Source organism: Mus pahari, chromosome 1 (genome assembly GCF_900095145.1).
Source record: "Mus pahari chromosome 1, PAHARI_EIJ_v1.1, whole genome shotgun sequence".
In the NCBI taxonomy this organism is placed as follows: Eukaryota; Metazoa; Chordata; class Mammalia; order Rodentia; family Muridae; genus Mus; species Mus pahari.
Genome location: NC_034590.1, coordinates 70,211,959 through 70,230,881, shown reverse-complemented (window position 1 = coordinate 70,230,881; position 18,923 = coordinate 70,211,959). Strand labels below are relative to the sequence as shown.

General features: G+C 53.9%; 1 protein-coding gene across 4 annotated transcripts in view; it reads right to left on the bottom strand.

The window, feature by feature from the left end:
* Gdpd5 (glycerophosphodiester phosphodiesterase domain containing 5) overlaps positions 1-17,870 on the bottom strand; it is an 80,775-nt gene extending 62,905 nt beyond the window's left edge. The window contains exons 1-2 of one of the 4 annotated variants that reach the window (XM_021195708.1): positions 17,079-17,870; positions 11,852-11,942 (exon numbers count right to left, since the gene is read on the bottom strand). The gene's annotated coding sequence lies outside the window, so the exon portion shown is untranslated. Of the gene's footprint in view, positions 1-9,908; positions 9,962-11,851; positions 11,943-17,078 lie in introns of those variants that run through there. The other 3 variants (XM_029543735.1, XM_029543736.1, XM_029543739.1) reach the window with 3 other exon arrangements.
* Positions 17,871-18,923: the final 1,053 nt, after the last annotated feature.

Below are 18,923 nucleotides of genomic sequence, written 5' to 3'. Positions count from 1 at the left end.
GGCCCACCCCAGGCAGCCTCTGTCCACTTTGCAGAAACCCAAGAGGATTTGATTTAAGTCAGACCAACAGGCCTATGCTTGCACCTGGCATGTGTGTGCCATGGCCTCAATCCCCAGCCCCATGCCAGTATTCTGCCCAGAATGACAATGGTAGAAAAGACTCAGATATATAGCAAACCATGATTTCCTATCATCATAAGGATAAAATCTTCCCATTCAGGAGTTCCCTCAAAGAGATCCAACTCTGGTCCCCTCCCCTAGTTCTCAGCAACCCCCCTCCACACACACACACACACACACACACACACACACACACACACGACCTTGGTTCCCAGCCCCAACTCTGCAGGGTCCATATCAGGGCACTGTACCAAGGATCCTCTCCATAGTCATTGGGTAGGGTATGAAGCCAGGGCACCACATTCTGAGGCCAGGTTTGGCATACAGTAGGCGCTCAATAACAGCCACTACCCTCTGTTCTCTCCTTTCCGACAAAAAGACATTTTTATTGATTGGTTTGTTCCACTCAAAGGCTGGTTTGTTTGCCTGACTTGTCCCAGAAGACATTCCCCCAGGACACTGGGAGACCGGAGGCCCAGGGGAGAGGGAGGTGGGAGGGGCAGCCATACTTCACAGAAAAAGGAAAAAAATGTCATTCACCCCCTGGGACCAGACCATGAAACTCTTGTCAGCGGCCCCTCCACCCAGGAGAGCCCAGGGTGGCCCCAGATCCTGCTTAATAAGCTCCCTGGTGCCAGGCGGGAGCTGATGTACTCGGCCGCGCTTAGATCACCTATAACCTTCTATTCTTAGCCAAAAAGAACCTGCCTGGCGCCTGTCCCACACTGCCCAGGAGAACCTGCCAATCCCAGGTGGACACTCACGGCAGTGGGGATTAAGTGGCAGCTCTGCGGCCTGAATTGAGCCAGGTCTCAGGAGGGCCTCAAGGTGGCCCAGGAACCCACGGAGGGGCCTCCTGGGACCGGGTCCAGGTTTGGATTCTATGACTCCTAAGGCTGCTTCAACATTACAACTTTATATGGTCAAGGCTCTAAGGTCCCATAAGCCGGTAATCTCAAGACCTGAGGATAAAGGATATATGGTTCTAGATGTGCAAAGGTCTCAGAGGGCTAGGAAGACAGGCCCTCTTGCCATACACATCTGCCCTTCCCCAGACAGCCGTGGAGGCAGAGGCTGTCATGGGTCCTGATCCTGGGCCCCCATCCAGCAGTATGATACAGCTGGTAGACCCCCCTCCCTCCAATCACCCCAACCTGCCAGTGAACTTTCCCATGACCCCCCAGCACCAGAGATTAACTGGGCAGGATAACACTCAGCATCTGTCCCATGCCTGTAGGGCCAGCACACCCCATCATAAGCAGCAGTGAATGACCTGTCACAGTCCCAAAGTGGAGAAGTGGGGTAGGTGGCCCCGCTGCCTTTAGAGACCATAGTTCCCTGACACTATCTCACTTCTGCTGACAGCTTCCTGGGACCATCTCTTCAAACACCCTGTTTAAGATGGGAGTACTGGGGCAGAGAGAGGAAGGATGGATGTGGTGTTCAAGGTCACATCGGAAGCTGGAAGCAGAGTCCAGCAGAATCCTCCCCGGGTGTCCTAGGGGTTGCCAGTGGACAACCGTTGGCCTAGTGCCTACCACTGATTCTTCTCTGGGCCCATCCTTTCCATCTGCCCCAAACTGGGGGCCCCCTGGGGCATGGATGTCTTCTGTTCTCTGAGTCCCCAACACGGTAGCTATACCATAAAGTCATCTGTGGGACAGACTGAGAGCAGGGGATGGGGCAGTGAGTGGGTCATGGCCTCATGCCCAAGGCTAGCTGCTGAGCGCACACGTGGTCTGTTGAGGACTGACCCTGACACGTGTAGGGGACACTTGTCAAGCACACCAGCAGCTAATTAACCAGCTGCTCCATCAAAGGAAGCAAATGAGGCTTACACAGCCCGTCCTCACAGCCTGGCTGTCACCAGGACCAGGATGCCAGTCATAGTTGCTGGAGTCCCTGGGCCGTACCCTGGGGCTATTCCCCCAGGGCCCCCAGCCCAGTGGCTTCTGTTTTCCCTTCAGTACAGCATATGGAGAATGTAGCATGTGGTTCCCTGTGACACCAGAACAAGGACGAAAGGGACTACTTAGATCACCTGGTTAGCCTGCAGGGCTGCCTGGCGCCCCTGAAAGTGACAGATGCTGGGGTGAATTTGAAGTGACAAGTGCTAGCATACCTTTGCTGTTGCTCTGCCCCAGGGCCTGTGGAAATGGCCTCTTTCTTGCTGAGGGAGATCACGGATCAAGTATCTAAAGCTCTCTGTGTCTTTGGTGCAGCCAGAATTGAATTGGCCCTCCCCTCCTAATAGGTAGCCTACCGTGCACCCTGCTTGCTTTGACAGCTCGGCCTGTGAGATCAAGCCGTTTCAGCGGCCCTTTTCAAACAAGGTCAGAAAGGCAAGCTGCAAGCCCAAGGGTCTACAGGCACAAGTATGGAACCCGGGACAGAACCCACTGTTTGAAAGACAGGAGATGGATTAGAGACGTGACTCAGTGGTAGAGTGCTGACCTAGTATGCCCAACACCTTGAATGCAGAAGGCCCTGATCCCATGGACAGGACCGGGCAGGGGGATGTGTCTTTTCTCTGTAACCAGCTTAAGTTACATTGCTATGCTATTACGTCCTTTCAACTGCTGCCACCCCTAGGCCTCTCCTACCCACCAACCCAAGCGTAGGGAACATCTGGACTCTTTCTGAGGGACAGCCTTGCTAGCTGTCTGCTCTCCATTCTGCTCTGACGGGGCCAGGACACCATCTGGGAGCTGAAAAGGCATTCGGAAGGACCCTCAGGATTCAGGAGGATAGGATGCTGGGTAGACCTGGCTCTATCCCTTGAGACCCCATCCTGGCCAGGGTGCTCTGACCAAGCACACTGTGTTGCCAGGCTGCTGGCGCCTGGAGTGGGTGCCCTGGGCTTTAGTGAACTAAAGCAGCAGGAGTCACCCTGGAGACCCTCGGTTGCCCTGCCGACACCTTCTTGGAACCCATAGAGAAAGGGAGGGGGGATGTTAGAGTGGCTGTCTCCTGTCCTTCAGGTCCGATGACTACCAGCTCCAATCCTTCATCACTGCCCAGGGACACCACCCGCTATATGCAGGCAGGTCCTGTTGGGCCCAGCCTACAGCAGTGCTGACAGGTGGAGGAGAGTTTCCTGTCTGTGTCTCCTGCCTGTTCCAGAGGCCAGGCCCTCAGACTCCTGGGATGGAGCTGAGAAGAGTGGTGTCTGGTCCCTGAATCCAAGAGACAAGGTGTCTGTCCCTGCTCTGTGCACACGGACACACAGTACTGGCTCATGTGAGCAACCTGTACATACTCACAGAGTCCTATTACTGTGGCCAGAATAAAACCTATGCAGCAGCTGAAGTCTGGCAGGAACCAGTGAGCCACGACCAGGGAACACTTGCATAAAAGGTGACAGGTGAGCCAGAAGCCTGGGGTGTGGGGCTGGGGGAGGTGTACCAACTGAGCAAAACACATTATTGATGATCACACCTGGTTAAGAAAGGAGGTCTGTTTATCTATCTATCTGTCTATCTATCATCTATCTATCTATCCATCCATCTTTCTTTCTTCTTTTTTTTTTTTAAAGATTTATGTATTTATTATATGTAAGTACACTGTACCTGTCTTCCCAGAAGAGGGCATCAGATCTCATTATGGATGGTTATGGGTCATCATGTGGTTGCTGGGATTTGAACTCATGACCTTCGGAAGAGCAGTGGGCGCTCTTAACCACTGAGCCATCTCTCCAGCCCTCTATCCATCTTTCTATATATCCACCCCACCCCACCCCCAGTTTTTGAGACAGGGACTCATCTATCCCAGCCTTAATTTGAACTTAATACAGACTCAAGGACGCCTTTGAATTTCTGATCTTCCTGTCTTTAATCTCTTGAATGCCTGATTTATACACTGTTGGGGATTGAGTCCAGGGCTTTCTAGGCAAGCACTCTACCCACTGAGCCACACCCCAGCCCCTACGACAGTTTATAAAATGTCTCCATGCTATCTCCCCAGATCAGCACAAATGGCTGGTGTGGGAGTTATTATTACTATCCTCGTTCAACAGAGGAAGAAACTGAAGATAGCAGACTGGGGAATCTTCTGTAGTTCCTACCCCAGACCAATCGGCACACACCAACCCTCCTTCTAGCCTGGCTCAACTCGCCTCTCCAGCTCCTCCCTGCTTTGTCACGAGATCTGACACCTTAGGGGAGCAATTAGAGAGGTGACCAGGGCTACCAACTGTGGAAGCAAGGCAAAAGGAAGGGTGCAGTTCACTGGTAAAGGTGAGGCTTCTGGTCCCTCCCAGCCCAGCTGGGGTGACCTGGAGGACCTCAACACTGGAGGGAAAGTGAGCATGCTCAGAACACCCGAGAGCCTTTAGCCACTGGAAGGATCTGCCAGTGGCCTTGCCTAGCCGCAATAAGAGGACCCGCTTAAAGATACAGTCAGTCCACACAGGTCAACTGGGCACTGGCCAAGAGCTGGGGGCACTAGGATGAGTTTACTTGCCCTGACCCTCAGGACCCTCTTGGTCAGCTAGGCACCCACTCAGCTGCTCCTTAGACACCCTTATCTACCCAGCAGCTGCTCCAGATGTTGCTTCCCTGAGAATACGGGACCCTACCCCAACCACCCCACATCTCCCCTCCGTGGCACCTCACTATACATCCTTGATGCTAAGTCCAGGCTGATGGGCCTCAGGAGGCAGCATCCTGTGCACTCTGCCCTCCTCCTTCTGAGCCTCCCTTACTCCACTTGACTCCTCAGACTTCCTGCAGCAGCTGTGAACTCTGCCCAAGGTAATTGGTCCTCAGTAGCTCCTAGGAGATCTGACACTACGCAGGGCCTAGGTACAGTTCCACGGCACAGAATAAATGTGTCACCCGCCCACCCACCACCACGACCTGGAACAATTAAAAACTTGCTTCTTCCTTTTAAGGCTTGTATTTGTCTTTCTTTAAAAACCCTTAGTGGGCTGGGAAATGAAATGGAAGATTCTTAGTCAGACGTGTCTTGGCATTTCCCGGGGCTGGCTGTGTGCCTGGCCCACAGTCGGTGCCTGAGACAGGTCTGTTTGGTGGATGAAGAATCCAAACATCTCTACCTTCCACGTGTTCTGCAGCCTGAAGCTCTACCATTGTAGCCAAGCCTTGTCTTGCACCAGTGTCCCCAAGATAGTCTCCGGAACACAAACAGTTCTAAGTCTCTTCCTGTGGCTTCTGGTGCCAGGTAGCAAGCTTGGGAGCCTGGCGTGACAATGCACACCTGAAATCAGAGCACTTAGGAGAGAGACACAGGTAGACCTGCAGTTCAAGGCCAGCCCTGATCATATGAGACTTTGTCTCAAAAACAAAGCACACCACAGAAGCTTACAAGTTTGGGAAGGGCTCACTGTACACTGTAACACAGGCAAAGCCCCAGGAAGGTTCTGAGTTACACGGTATATGTGGCACTATGGCTCTCTATAGCATCGTGGGGATTAATTCAAGTCCTTAGCAGGACAGTGTGTGTGTCTGTGTGTGTATGTCTGTGTGTGTCTGTGTGTGTGTGGTCTCTGTGTCTGTGTGTCTCTGTGTGAGTATCTCTGTGTGTGTGTCTGTGTATGTGTGTGTCTGTGTATGTCTGTGTGTCTGTATGTGTGTATCTGTGTGTGGTTTCTGTGGCTGTATGTCTCTGTGTGTCTCTTTCTCTGTGTGTCTCTGTATGGGGTCTGTGTGTGGTCTGTGTGCCTGTGTTTGTTTGTACATGTGTCTGTGTGTGTCTGTGTGTGTTTGTGTCTGTGTATGTGTCTCTCTCTGTGTGTGTGTGTGTGTGTGTGTGTTTTCAACCTCAGCCACCAGTCCTTGATGACAGAGAGAAAAAAGAATGTGTATAGCCTGCAAATAGAGGACAGAGGAAGGATATGATCAAGGATGGGCAGAGGTGTGAGCTGGTCAAGGATGGGCAGAGGTGTGAGCTGGTCAAGGATGGGCAGAGGTGTGAGCTGGCTGTGGGCAGGGTCTTTGCCTGCTGGGCCAGGCATCCAGTGTTAGCAAAATGGACCTGAGATTCCTCCCTAGAGTGTTGTGGAGATTCAAGGTGGTAAGACATGCAGAGGCAGAAGTCGGGTGCCAGTATTTGCTCTGTGCATCATGATTTCCCTGTCTTCTGCCAGAAGGGTGTGGCCATGTCCTGACCAAGCATAGCCCCTGCAGAGGTCCTCCAGCAGGATGCATGGACTCTCCAGAAAGGCCCGGGGCACCAGAGGCTGGCTGGATAGGAGTGAGTGAAGGAAGGCTAATAACAGCAGCCACTTAGAAAAGACACTCAGGCAAGCACAACGGGGAAGACAGGGGTGCCAGGAGGCAGGGGGCAGCTGTGTGGACATCAGGATGAAGGGATGGGGAGACTAGAGCCAGAACATAGAGCTGAGCAGGTACAGCCATAGGAGTGGGCACTTGGAAAGGGGGCAACTTCTGTAAGGCCCATCCTTACAAGATGACCGCCCCACCTTGAGCAGGAAGCGAACCATTTCCCTATCCCAGGCTTCATGCTCTTTCCTGAAGGTTCCATATAAACGACGCAAACGATTTCACAGGTGTAACAGGCAGAGGAAGTTTCTGAGCATGGCTCGGGCCTTCACTCTCCGGAAGACATCTTCATACGCACTCACCACTTGGCATGCGTATGCATGGGACATTTTGAAAATGCCTACTATGTTCCAGGCAAGTGCTATTTGGCACTATAGACAAGAGGCCACAGCAAGCAACAGCGCCACTCAGAGAAGCTTCGGAGTAAAGGAGGCAGCAGGTCACTTGAGGGTAAAAGCAAGGTTTTGTAGGAAAAATAAACAAGTCCCCACAGACTGGAAGCCTGAAGGATGAAACCACACTGCGTAGCCTCAGGCGGGCGGTCGGTCACCTTTCCTTGACTCTCCACCCTTTTGTCTGTAAAGTGAGGCCATCGGTAAAAACCACAAAAACTGCATCAGGCGCAGGACAAACATCCTCTCCCTGGCTCCCTCAGCCCGCACAAGGTCTCCAGCTGGGTGTTGTGAGTGAAGACTGCCTCTTCCCCAGATGAAGGTCCATCAGGAGATGGAGTCAAGTGGAGTCCTGGGCTGCTTGGCTTCCAGAACCTACCCTCGTCGCCTCCCTCACAAATGTTCCTCTCAGACTGTAGGGAATTCAGAAACATGGAGATCCTAGTGCTTTGCAAGGCTACACTGGTGTGTGTCCAAGGCAACAGGAAGGAATCTTATATCCCCTGTGATAGCAAAGTGCTTACGTTCCCAAGGCTTGCGGAACTGGCCTGGTCTATAATACCTGCATTTCTTGGCTAGGTGCCTCCCAGGAGCAGTAAGCCATACTCCTGGGGGTCCCTGTAGTCCCTCCCCCACTGCCCACAGAACAGGGTTCTGCCTAATGTCCAACTCCCTAGATGGGGCCACGTGATCTACAACCACCTACCTATCCTGGGCTCCGCCCCTGTCAATCACCTAGAGGGTCCTGCTTCGTCTGAGTGGTGGGGGAGCCTCTCCAGGCTCCCTGACGGATTGTGGGATCTCTAGCCAATCCTTGTACTAGCGTCTCTGAGCCTCTCTCTGGCTTCCCACTTGCAGGGATTGAAGAGACTGTAGATAGTGTGGTTCTCCCAACGTGAACGTATACATGCACTCCAGAGCCTCTGTGAGAAGTTAGCTGGGTAGGCCCAAGAGCACCATGCTCACCACTGCCTGGTCTGAGGAGGGAAGTATCGCTCCACCCAGAATCCCATCAGAAACCCCCGCCTGACCTTAAATGCAAGGCCACCCCTTGGAGCTTCAGCCTGAATAATGATTCATTCAGATCCTACCACCCCTAGCTGCTGGAGAACCTTTACCTACTCTACGCTCAGGTTGTCTGGGGCCCAACAATAAGAAGATGGCCGTGAAGCCAAATTGCGTGGCTTCACCAGGAAGACCTAATGCAGATACCCTCTAGGCCCTCTGTGGGTGAAGGAGGTTGCTAAGTAGCCTCAAGCTGCCCTCACAGTAAGACAGGCAGCCACCAGCATGCAGGCTTCTAGCTTTAGCCCAAGGCTCTCTCCTTTGCCCCAGAACCACACCTTTTGGCGTGTGAGTAGCTAGGGCAATTCACACACAAACTCTCCATCCTGGCTCTGCTATCGACTGCTGGGACCCCCCCAAGCTCCAGGGTGGAAACTGGCAGGCCCTGTTCCCTGCCTGCCTGCTCAGTTCCCTGCCTCGCTGTAGTTACTGTTGTGCACATGAGGATGGAGGATGGGCCCACTCTGCCTCTGCACAGTCTCCAGACAAGATGAGAAAAAAGACCAGCTGCAGAACAATGGACTTCAGTTAGATGCAAGAAAGAACTTCCTGGAGAGGCATTAAGGATGACACAGAGAAGGAGCTGGGTGAGGGTGGCTGTAGAACTTCCTGTGAAATGTAAGATACTCTCTTTATCCATTATGTCATTGCCTTCTGCCAGCCTGGATAGTGCAGGTTGCTATACCAGACTCAAGGGCATTTGGCTAACTCTCAGCCTGGCTTCCTGAGGAGCTCAAACCCTTTCGGTTCTGCTCAGAGAGACAGAGGCGGGACTAAAAAGTGAGGACTAAAAAGTGAGGATGCACACTGCGGCCCACATTCCTCCCTCCACAAGATCACCCCTGAGCACTGAGACATGACTCCTGTCACTGATGCTCAGGCGTGAGCTCTGAGTGGGGGTGGGGGAGCACAGAGGCAGAGGCAGGAGGCAGAGCAGGGGCAAGGCAGGATGTGGGTGCTCCCTGGTGACTGGCTGCAAGGGCTCTGTGTTCTAGGCCTGTCAGGTTCCTCTGTAGACACCATCATCGTCTCATGGGCCCTCCTGGCATTTCCATGCCAGGTGTCCAGCCACACCTCCTGTACTGTCGCTTAAGTAGGCTCCTCCCACTCGAGAGTCAGACCTTTACACCATGATACCTGCTCCCTGCTTGGAAATAGCCCCACATGCTTCCCACAGCCACCATCACCAGTGATGACTCTCTACAACAGCCTGTAGGGTTCATATTCTCTTATTGGCCTTCAGGAGACTGGGAGCTCCTGAGCCCAGGGTAGCAAGGCCTGAATAAGACTAGTCAGAAACTAGTGGTGGCATATCAGCTTTAGGGAACACTGAACAAAGCCAACCAGAGGGCTGGCTTTGAGCTAGTGTGCAGAGGCCTCTACGCTCCTGCCACCGGTATCTTCACAAACGTCACTCACTGAGAGATAAGGCAAGGCCTCTTTGGAGCTCACACTTATCCCAACTTGCTGGGAGAGGCAAAGATGGAGAGGAGGTGGCCCCAGAACCCTGTCTTTGAGAAGAATGTAGCAGTCAAGGTGCTTTGGCATGGGGGGGGGGGGTTCCCAGCTTACTTGTCAAGCTTGGCTTGACTGCCCAACAGTCTCGTTCACATAGAAGAACCCTGCTCAAAGACAAAAATCACTTGCCCAATGTCACCTCACAGTGAGTGACAAAGGTGAGACTAAAAGTGCAGACTTTGGTGTCCCTAAACCCACTGGCTCCTCTGCACTACAAACTGGATTGATTCTGCCACCAACATAGGGGGTTGACTTCAGTGGGGTCACCTGCTGGTGAGGGCTTGCACGGAGGCCTCTGATGTCCCCTCCACACTCTCCCCTCACTGGAAAATAAAACACCCCTCTGACATTCTCCAGTTCTCCCAGGTGGGACCAGGGCCTGGTGGGCGGGGCAGTGGGGTGCTGGGCTTTGAAAACAAGCAGGCTCAGACAAGGCTCCATTGTTACAGGGAGCCTGACACTTTGACCACTAAAACAAAACCAAGCAAATGGAGAGCTGACTGCCACTTACGGAAAAAGGGGTTGCTGGAGAGATGGCTCAGTGGTTAAGAACAGCTCTTCCAGAGGACTGGGGCTCCATTCCCAGCCCTCACATGGCAGCTCAAAGCCATCTACAATTCCAGGCCCTGGGGACCTGACATCCTCTTCTGACCTCTGTAGGGACTAGGCGTTCATAGACATACAAGCAGACAAAACACCTACACACACAAAATAAATACAATTAAAAAAAAAAAAAAAAACACCAATGAGCAGAAGCCCAAGCCTAGGACTCCAGCCCAACCCCCACACCTAGAAACCTGGTACAGCAGGTGGCTGGGCCAGGGACTCCAGGGACTGAGTCCAGCCAGGCTCTGCTGCTGCTGCCGTGACCTTTCACCGCACACTGGTGATGTGACGTGTCAGGCACGCACATTCCATGCATGGCCTCATCTTAGACATACATTATTTCTACCTCCATTCTGCAGATGAGGAAACTGAGGCTGGAAAAAGACACCAGGGGAGCACAGTCTGTCAGACTGAGGGTCTTCCCGCCAGACAGTGTGGCCGGCCAGGAGCTGCTCCTCAAATGGGGAGCCTGTGGGACGCTCCAGGCGGCATGTGGAGGCCACAGGCAGGTCTCGGGTGCCCCACACTGAAACCTCCTGAAGCTCTGATTATGGAGTCCAGCCTTTACCTCAAGAACAGTGAGCCCAGGCTTTCCCAAGCTGCAGAGAGTTTCTCAGAAGGTCCGGAGCTACTGCAGCCAAACCCATCTCCGGAACCTCATTAGGGAACGAAGGGACTTAACACTCTAATCCCATGTTCAAGGGGGCAGAGTGTCCTTAACCTTTACACCCAATCCTAACGAAGACAAGCACAAGGGTGCCCTGACCTCAGGGTGCCTCTGGGTGAGCGTCTTTAGGAATCTGCGGGGTACGGAGGACCTGATTCCCTTTAGGTAGGAAAGAACTTTCTGAGCCTCTGGGGAAAGTGGGACGCTTTGGGGGAGTGACACTTTTTCTTCTACCTCTTTCTTCTTCTTTTGTTTTTGATGTTTTGTTTTCGTTCTTTTTGAGACAGGGTCTCTCCACAGAGCACTGGTTGTCCTGGAACTCAATTATGTAGATTAGACTGGCCTTAGCTCACAGGGATCTGCCTGACTCTGCCTCCTGAGTGCCGCCAGGAGAGTCACGCGCCCCAGGCCTTGCTAGGGCATTTTTTTCCAGAGTCTACTCATTCATAAGCTGGACAGCTACAGGGGAAAAGCTAGGGACCCTCACTGCTTCTCTGGGAGCCAAGGAAGCCTGCCCCCAGCTTGGGAAAGGCTAGGCCTCTTGGGCGAGTGGCCTGTACTTCCTCCTCATGTGCCTTTGGGCACTCCTGTTGTGGAGGGAGGGAGGACAGTCTGCAGAGGTTAAAGGTCCTGGCTACCCTTAGGAAGGAAGCCCGAAGCCCAGCTCAGAAGTATTGCCTCTCAGAAGCTTCTCCTCATGTCTGGGCAGCCCAGCCCTGGCCTACCTAGTGACATTCTGCACTGTCATTGCTTCTGTGTCCTCCTCTCCCTCCCAAGCTGTTCATTCATACTGCAGAGCAACTGCCCTCTGCCTGGGACCTACTCCAGCATCCCTGAGCACCTGTCTCTTTTCAGCCACCTGCATAGTGCCAGTGATGAGGACAACAACGGTTTGCCGTTCCGATTGCTCACTGTTTGCCTGGGCTTGGTGCGTGCATGTAGGGTGCTAGTGACTGAACCCAGGACCTTGTACAGATTCAGTAAGTAGGTTCTCCACCTCTGAGCCAGGCTGTGACGGGCCTTTTGACCACCTTATGTGTAGCATCTATGTCATCCTCACAAGATCCCTGGGAAGAAGGTGATGTAGTGCGTCCCATTTTACAGATGAGGTGACTTTTCCCAGCCGCATGGGTGGCATAAGCCCAGCCTGAGGCACCCACTTTCAGCACCCACATGTTTACCTGTGCTCCGTGTGATTCCTCCACAGCCCACAGTCTCCAATGGCAATGGTGTCACCTGTCGGTGGATGAAGAATGTGGTAATGCTACCTCCCTGTTTAAAAAAAAAAAAAAAAAAAAAAAGATCCATGCTTGTTCTGTATCCATTGGCTGGATCCCAACGGCTTGTCCCAATTGGGTCACTGCTGCTGCAGTGTTTGAGAAGAGACACCTAGGTCCCCAGACATCTCAGTCCTACTCCTTACCCCGATCCCGGCTCAAGGCCCCTCCCAGGCCAAAACCTCTGCTCAAGCTTACACATGGCTGCACCCTGGAAAAGGCTGGGGGCAGCATCTTCTGTCTAAATTCACTCAAGAGCCTCCTCCAGGAAGGTCCTCCCTGCCACACCCTAGCTCCAGTCACTGGGCTCTTCAGTTTGCTTCTCATAGAGCCATTTGTTCACGAGGCCAAAGAGGGAAAGGCAAGAGGGTTCACTGAGAGAGTGCTGGCCTGTGTGCCAGACCTCAGCAGGTACCTACTCTGCGTCTCACTAAGCCTCATACATCGCTACTATCATCAGCTCATCTTAGAGATAAGAAAATAGGCGCCAGAGTTGAAAGGCTTGGACCAGGGGCCACTTGCCTCCTCTGTCCTAGGACAGCTTCCTTGTGCCAAGCACAATGATTCAGGGGAGGGGTTCTGCAGGTTTGCCAGCAAGCAGACAGATCTATCCTCTCCCTAGGCTAGTCAGTGAACAGGGGCCATGGGCCAGTAACAGAGGAGGGTGGGGCTCTACCTGTTTGAGAGGAATCCCAAGGGCCTCTGGGAGGAAGCATCTCCAGGCTTAGAAGGATTCTACCAATCCTCCCCTAACCACAACAGAACAGCAGGCAAGCCATGGCCCACAAAGACCTGGCGCCCTACAGGCAGCAAAGCAAGGAGAAGCCAGCTGCCCTGCCAATGACCCCATCGTGGCCGGGCCAGCTGGCCTCTAGTCCTGCCAACCTGGCCTAGCCCCGCCAGCTCTCAATCATGGCTAATGACCATGCTGCCTCCAGTCTAGGCCACCACCCTCCTTCAAGTGACCACAGTGCTCCTGGCCCAGATACCAGGTAGGCCAAAATCACAGCTGTCTGTCCCACCACATCCTTCAGCTCTGTGCTGTGGCCTCTTCTTCTAGCCAGGGTCATGAAGGACACGGCAGAAGACCTGAGACATGGGATGCTGGGACACTGACAAGAGGACTGACTCACTGAAAGCAATATACCTGCCAACCAGCACAAAGCCCAGGCCAGGGCTCCTTCCTGGGCTCCTCACTCGGTGCAGCACAGCCAGACCCTGGCCTAGGGAAGAAGACTGGAGGCTAGACTTGTTGCATGCAAAGAATGCTTTCGAGGTACAGGGTGGAGTTGAGGACAGAAAACATCTCCTAAAAGCTGGCTAAGTGTCAGCTTTCCTTCAGTGACAGAGAGGAGCACAGATTTCCAGCTCAAATTGACGCAGACCTGAGTCTCGGTTCTCTGATGTTTAGCTGTAAGAATTTGGGCAAGACAGACCACCTCCGTGCACCCCAGTTTCCCGTCAAAACCAGCCGTTTTATAGCGTTACCATGATAAACAGTGTCTAAAGTACTTGGCACACTGTGTCGCCCATCCTAAGTAGTAAGGGTATTGGCTATTACCAACATCACCATGACAATAGAAGTAAATGTATGGGCATTTCCTAAACTGTAAAATATGACTTTCAGCCGGGTATGGTGGCACACGCCTTTAATCCCAGCACTCGGGAGGCAGAGGCAGGCAGATTTCTGAGTTTGAGGCCAGCCTGGTCTACAAANGAGGCAGGCAGATTTCTGAGTTTGAGGCCAGCCTGGTCTACAAAGTGAGTTCCAGGACTGCCAGTGCTATACAGAGAAACCCTGTCTCGAAAACCAAAAAAAAAAAAAAAAAAAAAAAAAAAGACTTTTATCAGTAGATGTTTACTGTGATATGGTAAACATTCATAGATGCCACGCCAGAGGGGTGGGCAATCCAGGAATATTTGAGGATGGAATTGGTGACCCAATTGGGCCAAAGCGGAGAAAGTGAGTAGAGAGGGGGCAGGGATGTGACTCGGACTGTCCCACAAGCAAAAGGGTAGATGGGTGTCCACATGTGGTGTGTTGGTGTGTTAAGTAGACAGTGATGATCAAGGAGCCTGAAGCCCCATTGGTGGCTGACTATGGCTGCCAAGACCACGCCCAAGGCCTGGTCTGGTCTCACCATCACAGAGGGGCTCTAAACAGAGCCTCCATTTCTCACCCACCCAATTGCTCAGCCCTCTCTGAATATGAATCACTACCCCAGGATTACCGTTCCAGAACTCTCCTCCCCGCTCCACCTACCATACCATTTCATTCCCCAGCACACACTGACTCCCCTGTGTGCTCACACTGAAGCAGTCCTTTACTGTCCAACATGCTTGCCTGACATTTTGCTTAGGTGACCCTATGGTCACCCATGGTGAACTTGAGAAGTGAGCCTCACTTCGCTATGGTCAGCCGTCTTGGCCTCCAGCCTCACTGTGAGCAGGTGGTACAAGCAAAATTCCCTGAAGACCTCCCTGGCCACCCCCACCCCCATGCCCTTCCCCAGCACCTCTGGGATCAGAGACTTGCAGCTTGGTCCCAGCTGAGCTGCTTTGGCTATTTTGGTTGCCTGTAGGTACCCCTGCCCCTCCCCCAACAGTACAGAGCTAGGCGGATAATAGGTCCTTCTCTCCTTGTCCTGTTCCACATCTCACACACACACACACACACACACACACACACACACACACACACACACATACACACATGCACACAGAGCACAAACCAGACTGAGGCACAAACAGGAGCCCCTGGCCTCCTCTGGAGGGGCGGAGGCTCAGCAGAGTGCTGCTATTTCCCTAGCCTGCCTCCCAGCGAGGGGAATGATAAATTATTCACTGTACCCTGTGCAGAGGGAGGCCAGACAATGGGCCACAGGGAATGGACACCAGCTCCTGCCCCACAGGAAGCCACAGTGGGTGTGAGGACTGTTAAAATCCAGGGCCCCTTCCCAGTGTCTCCAAGTAGATTATAGAAGGCTTTGTAACTAGAAGAGGAAGCACAGGGAGTTTTATCTGCCCAGGAACCCGAGAAGGACATGCTGTTGAAGTTTCTCAGCCTGTGACTGCCACCTGTGTGTGCGTTCCAACCTCAAACAAGTTTGAGGATTTCCCAGACTTCCTGGTCAAAACTCCAGCTTCCTTTCTCCGTCGGGAAGGAACAGGATGGTAGCCAGGCACTGTGTATCCATAGCTCAGTTAATCTTGGTGGGAGAGCCATTCCACTCTCCTAGAAAAGCTGAGGGCTCAGAGGGTAACATGGCTGCCCGTGACCCGGAGGCAGAGTAGCTTCTTTACCACACAGCACTGACCACTGGCCACTCAGGCTCCAGTCTGCGGCTTAGCCCACCTGCATAACTTCTACAACACGTCACAGTTGACGCTTAAATAGTCCCCGAAGCAAACTCAGCAGGCCCGAGTCAAAGATTTCACCTCTCTGAGCCTCAGCTTCCCACACAAGATAGCCTTAAATAGCAAGCCCATATCGGGCAAGCTCCACAACTCCGTAGCACAGTTTGCCTGTGGGACCCTCTCTTTCCGCGAGTAGGTAGCACCGTGCTCTGATCCCGTCTTGCAGGTGAGACTTCAGAAGGAGGCTTCCCCTAGTCTCCTGCTCTGCCTCACCGGAGGTTCCCAGCTCTTTCCACACAGTGAAATGAGATCACAGGTGTGAAATTAGTTCATCAAAAGGGAGCTCTGTTTAGATGCAAGGATTATTATGAGATCTGAATCCTCAGGCAGAGATGGGGGAGGGGGGAATCCCAAGCCCCTTAGACACCTTCTAGGTCGCTCGAACCCCTCCGACCCCAGGAACAGGCTTCTCGCCTTTAAGACCCTGCTCCATCTCCCAGGGGCTTTCCAAGGTAATTTCCCCAGATTCCAGGGAGTCCAGCCTAACAAAGGTTAACTAGTTCCAGCCAAGGCCATAGTGCCCAGACCAAGGCCATATGCCTCCCCAGCCCCACCCAGAACAAGAGCCCACAGAGTCCGTGCCAAATGTTCTTTCATAATACCCTCTCCTACAAAGATCCCGGGGCAGCGAGCGGGAGGAACTTCTGCCTGGGAATCAAGCACCTGGACTGTGTCCCCAGATCCGGCAGCCCTACCCTTAAGACCTGGAGAAGGTCTGCCCTGGGCTATTTTGCACATAGAGACTGGAGTCGGGCTTCTTTGAGCCCCAGCTCCAACCACACATGCTCCTGCAGTCTCATACACGCTCGCCTCAACCGCATACTGGGCTGGGGAAACCCTAGCCACAGACCCAAAAGGTGTGAGCTAGGAAGGGGAGCAGACCCCTTGATGGATGTTTGGAAATCTTTCTCAGGTCTACTTCTCTCTCAACCACTCACTGGCTTTAGGACCTGGGGTCACTGTGCTCCCCACACGTCTTCAGTGTCCCCATTAATACTCAGGTGGCTGAGTTCTGGGGACCACAGCTCCAGCTTCCACATGGCTGTGGCTTGGGGACCAATATGGTGAGTCCTTTAACAGGGAAAGAGTACTTCAGTAACGTGGGGACATTAACTATGGGAAGCAGGTTGTCCCTCCAGCCCGGACCCCAGGAAGAGATCTTTTGGAACAGGGAAGCCTTGCCCTCAACGCAGGTTCACCTTTCCTGGAAGGTGGCATGCCCATGGCCCAAGAGTGGCTGGTAAGAAGGACCTCTTCGGCTTCAGGACTAGTGCCTGGATTTCGATGCCCCAAAGGCCCCCACCCTGCCAAGCTCTCACGTGCAGGCTATGCACTTCTTTTCTTCTCTCATCCCTCTTTGCTCTTTCTCTATCTTTTCCCTTCAACCCGGTCTAATCCTCAACATGGAGGGCAGAGGACCTCAACCCTGCCACGCCTCAGTTTCCCCAACTGTCCGCGCCCACAACAATACACAACAATAGCTTTTATCTCAGGGATAGCTCTGAGCTTTGGATAAGGAACGATTTGTGCAAGGGCGGGGCTCGGACCTGCACACAATGGGCACTCAATAAGTGCGGGCTTCTCTCTACTATCTTTCGCGCGCCCTCTCCTAAACAGTTGACTCTCTGCCCGTGTCCCCTCCACGCCCTCCTCTGACCGGGCCCTGCCTCTAAGGCTCCCGGGACTGCTCCCGCCGCGCATCCGGGGCTCTCACCTGCAACCTCGGCTCGCTGGAGACTGTGGCAGGAGAAGCCCCTGTGTTCCCCTTGGGGCAAGCACCCCCAAATCCTTAACCTAGGGCGGAGAAAGGTGGCAGCTTCGACCCACAACACCAGCCCAGGGGTTCAGTCCGACTGTTCTGCCTGCTTGGGACCCCTCACGGTGCGCTGGACCCGGGCGGTGCCAGTACAGTTTCAAGTCCGGAGCAGTTCGGTCCAAGGCAGCTGAAAATTTGGTTCTCCGGGAGCTGGGGGCCGGTGGGCGTCCCGGCTCCTCTATACTCAAGTCCCAGAGCTGGGGCCACCTTGCGCCGACCGGGGGGCGGAAGACACTCCAGCAGAGATGGGTCAATGATGGGGCCGAGAACGTCCCGTCTCGGAACTCCGGATCAAGGCCGGGGCTCGAACGTCCCAGTAGCTTCAGACCACGGGGCTAGGAAAGTCCAGGCGCGGAATGCGGGGCTCGGACAAGCAGGGCAGGGCAGGGCAGGGCAGGCGGAGCGCCAGCGGCCGGAGCAAGGCGAAGAAGTCTGTCCAGGTCCCGACGCGGCTCACTCTGCAAATCTGGGCGGACCTGCCCTGGCAGCGGACTCCAGAGCTCCGGGCCGCCGCTCCACTTCCTCCTCTTACCGGCTCCGCGCTCACCGCTTGCTCAGCCCCGCGCCGCAGCCTCTGCTATCACCGCTGTCACCCTAGCCGCCCACCCCCACCCGAGCTGCAAACCGAGCCGAGCCGAGCCGAGCCCTGCCGAGGCAGCTCCGGAGCGCCGGCGAGCTTGGCCCCGCCCCTAAGGGGTGGGACCAACAGAACCCCCGCCCCTGGCCGGGCCGCGAGCAAAGGCGGGGCGTGCAGGACACTGCTAGGCGGGTCCCCCGCGCGGTTGGGCAGCAAGAGCCAATGGGAGAGTGGAAAGGGGGCGGAACTCTGCTGAGCGTGGTCTGGTGCGGCTGGAGAAGGACAATGGAAGCTGCGCGTGGCTTGCGAGCCAGCAGCCTGGAGATCAGGATGGTGGGAGAGGCGAGGGACCCAGGGTTGACTGTGACTGAGCACGAGGCCAGCAGTGCGCGAGGGCGAAGCCTGGAGGAGGCGAGGTTAGGACTGGGATGTCCCGGATGGCGGAACCTGGGGCGTAGCGTGATACAGCTAGCCTCTTGCTCCTCCCCGCTGCTAGGGCTCCTTGCACTGAGTAGCATTTGAGAGCCCTGCAATGCTCAGATTTTAGGAAGCGATGCAAAAGAAGTTTGTAAAAATAAAAAGCAGATCTGTTTCCCACACTTCCCCTTTCCCAGCGTTCTGCGGCTCAGGGAGGAACGTCGTTATCAGTTTCAAAAATAAGAGCGGAGGTGTGTGAGGACAACGCACCTCGAATCGTGACTTCTGTCGGCTCTGCACCTTCCCCACCCCTTTGAGGTATCCAGCGTCCTGTGCGGGGCACCGAACAGGCGTGAAGGGTTTTGATATATGAATGAATGTTGCGAGTGCGCGTGGGCGGGGCTTATGTCACTAATTGGCTTGGGGAGCCCTAGGATGAGGCAGCCCAGCTCAGGTTCATCTGCAAGCCTCAAATCAATTTTCTGCGTGGAACCCCTTTGTCACTGTTGTGAACCAAGACTGTAGAGGGGCACATGGTGTTTCCCAGATTGCTGTTGCTGGTATAAGATTCTATCCACCAACTCTGTGACATTCCTGGACTAGACTGGCCCTAGAAGATGACTTTAGCCTCCTAAGGCGATGCTCAATCAGTCCAACATCATCCTTGACCACACAGTGAATGGAAGCCAGTGTGAACCTGTCTCACAAGACATAGTAATACCACCTTAAAGAAACTCAAGACGCTGCAA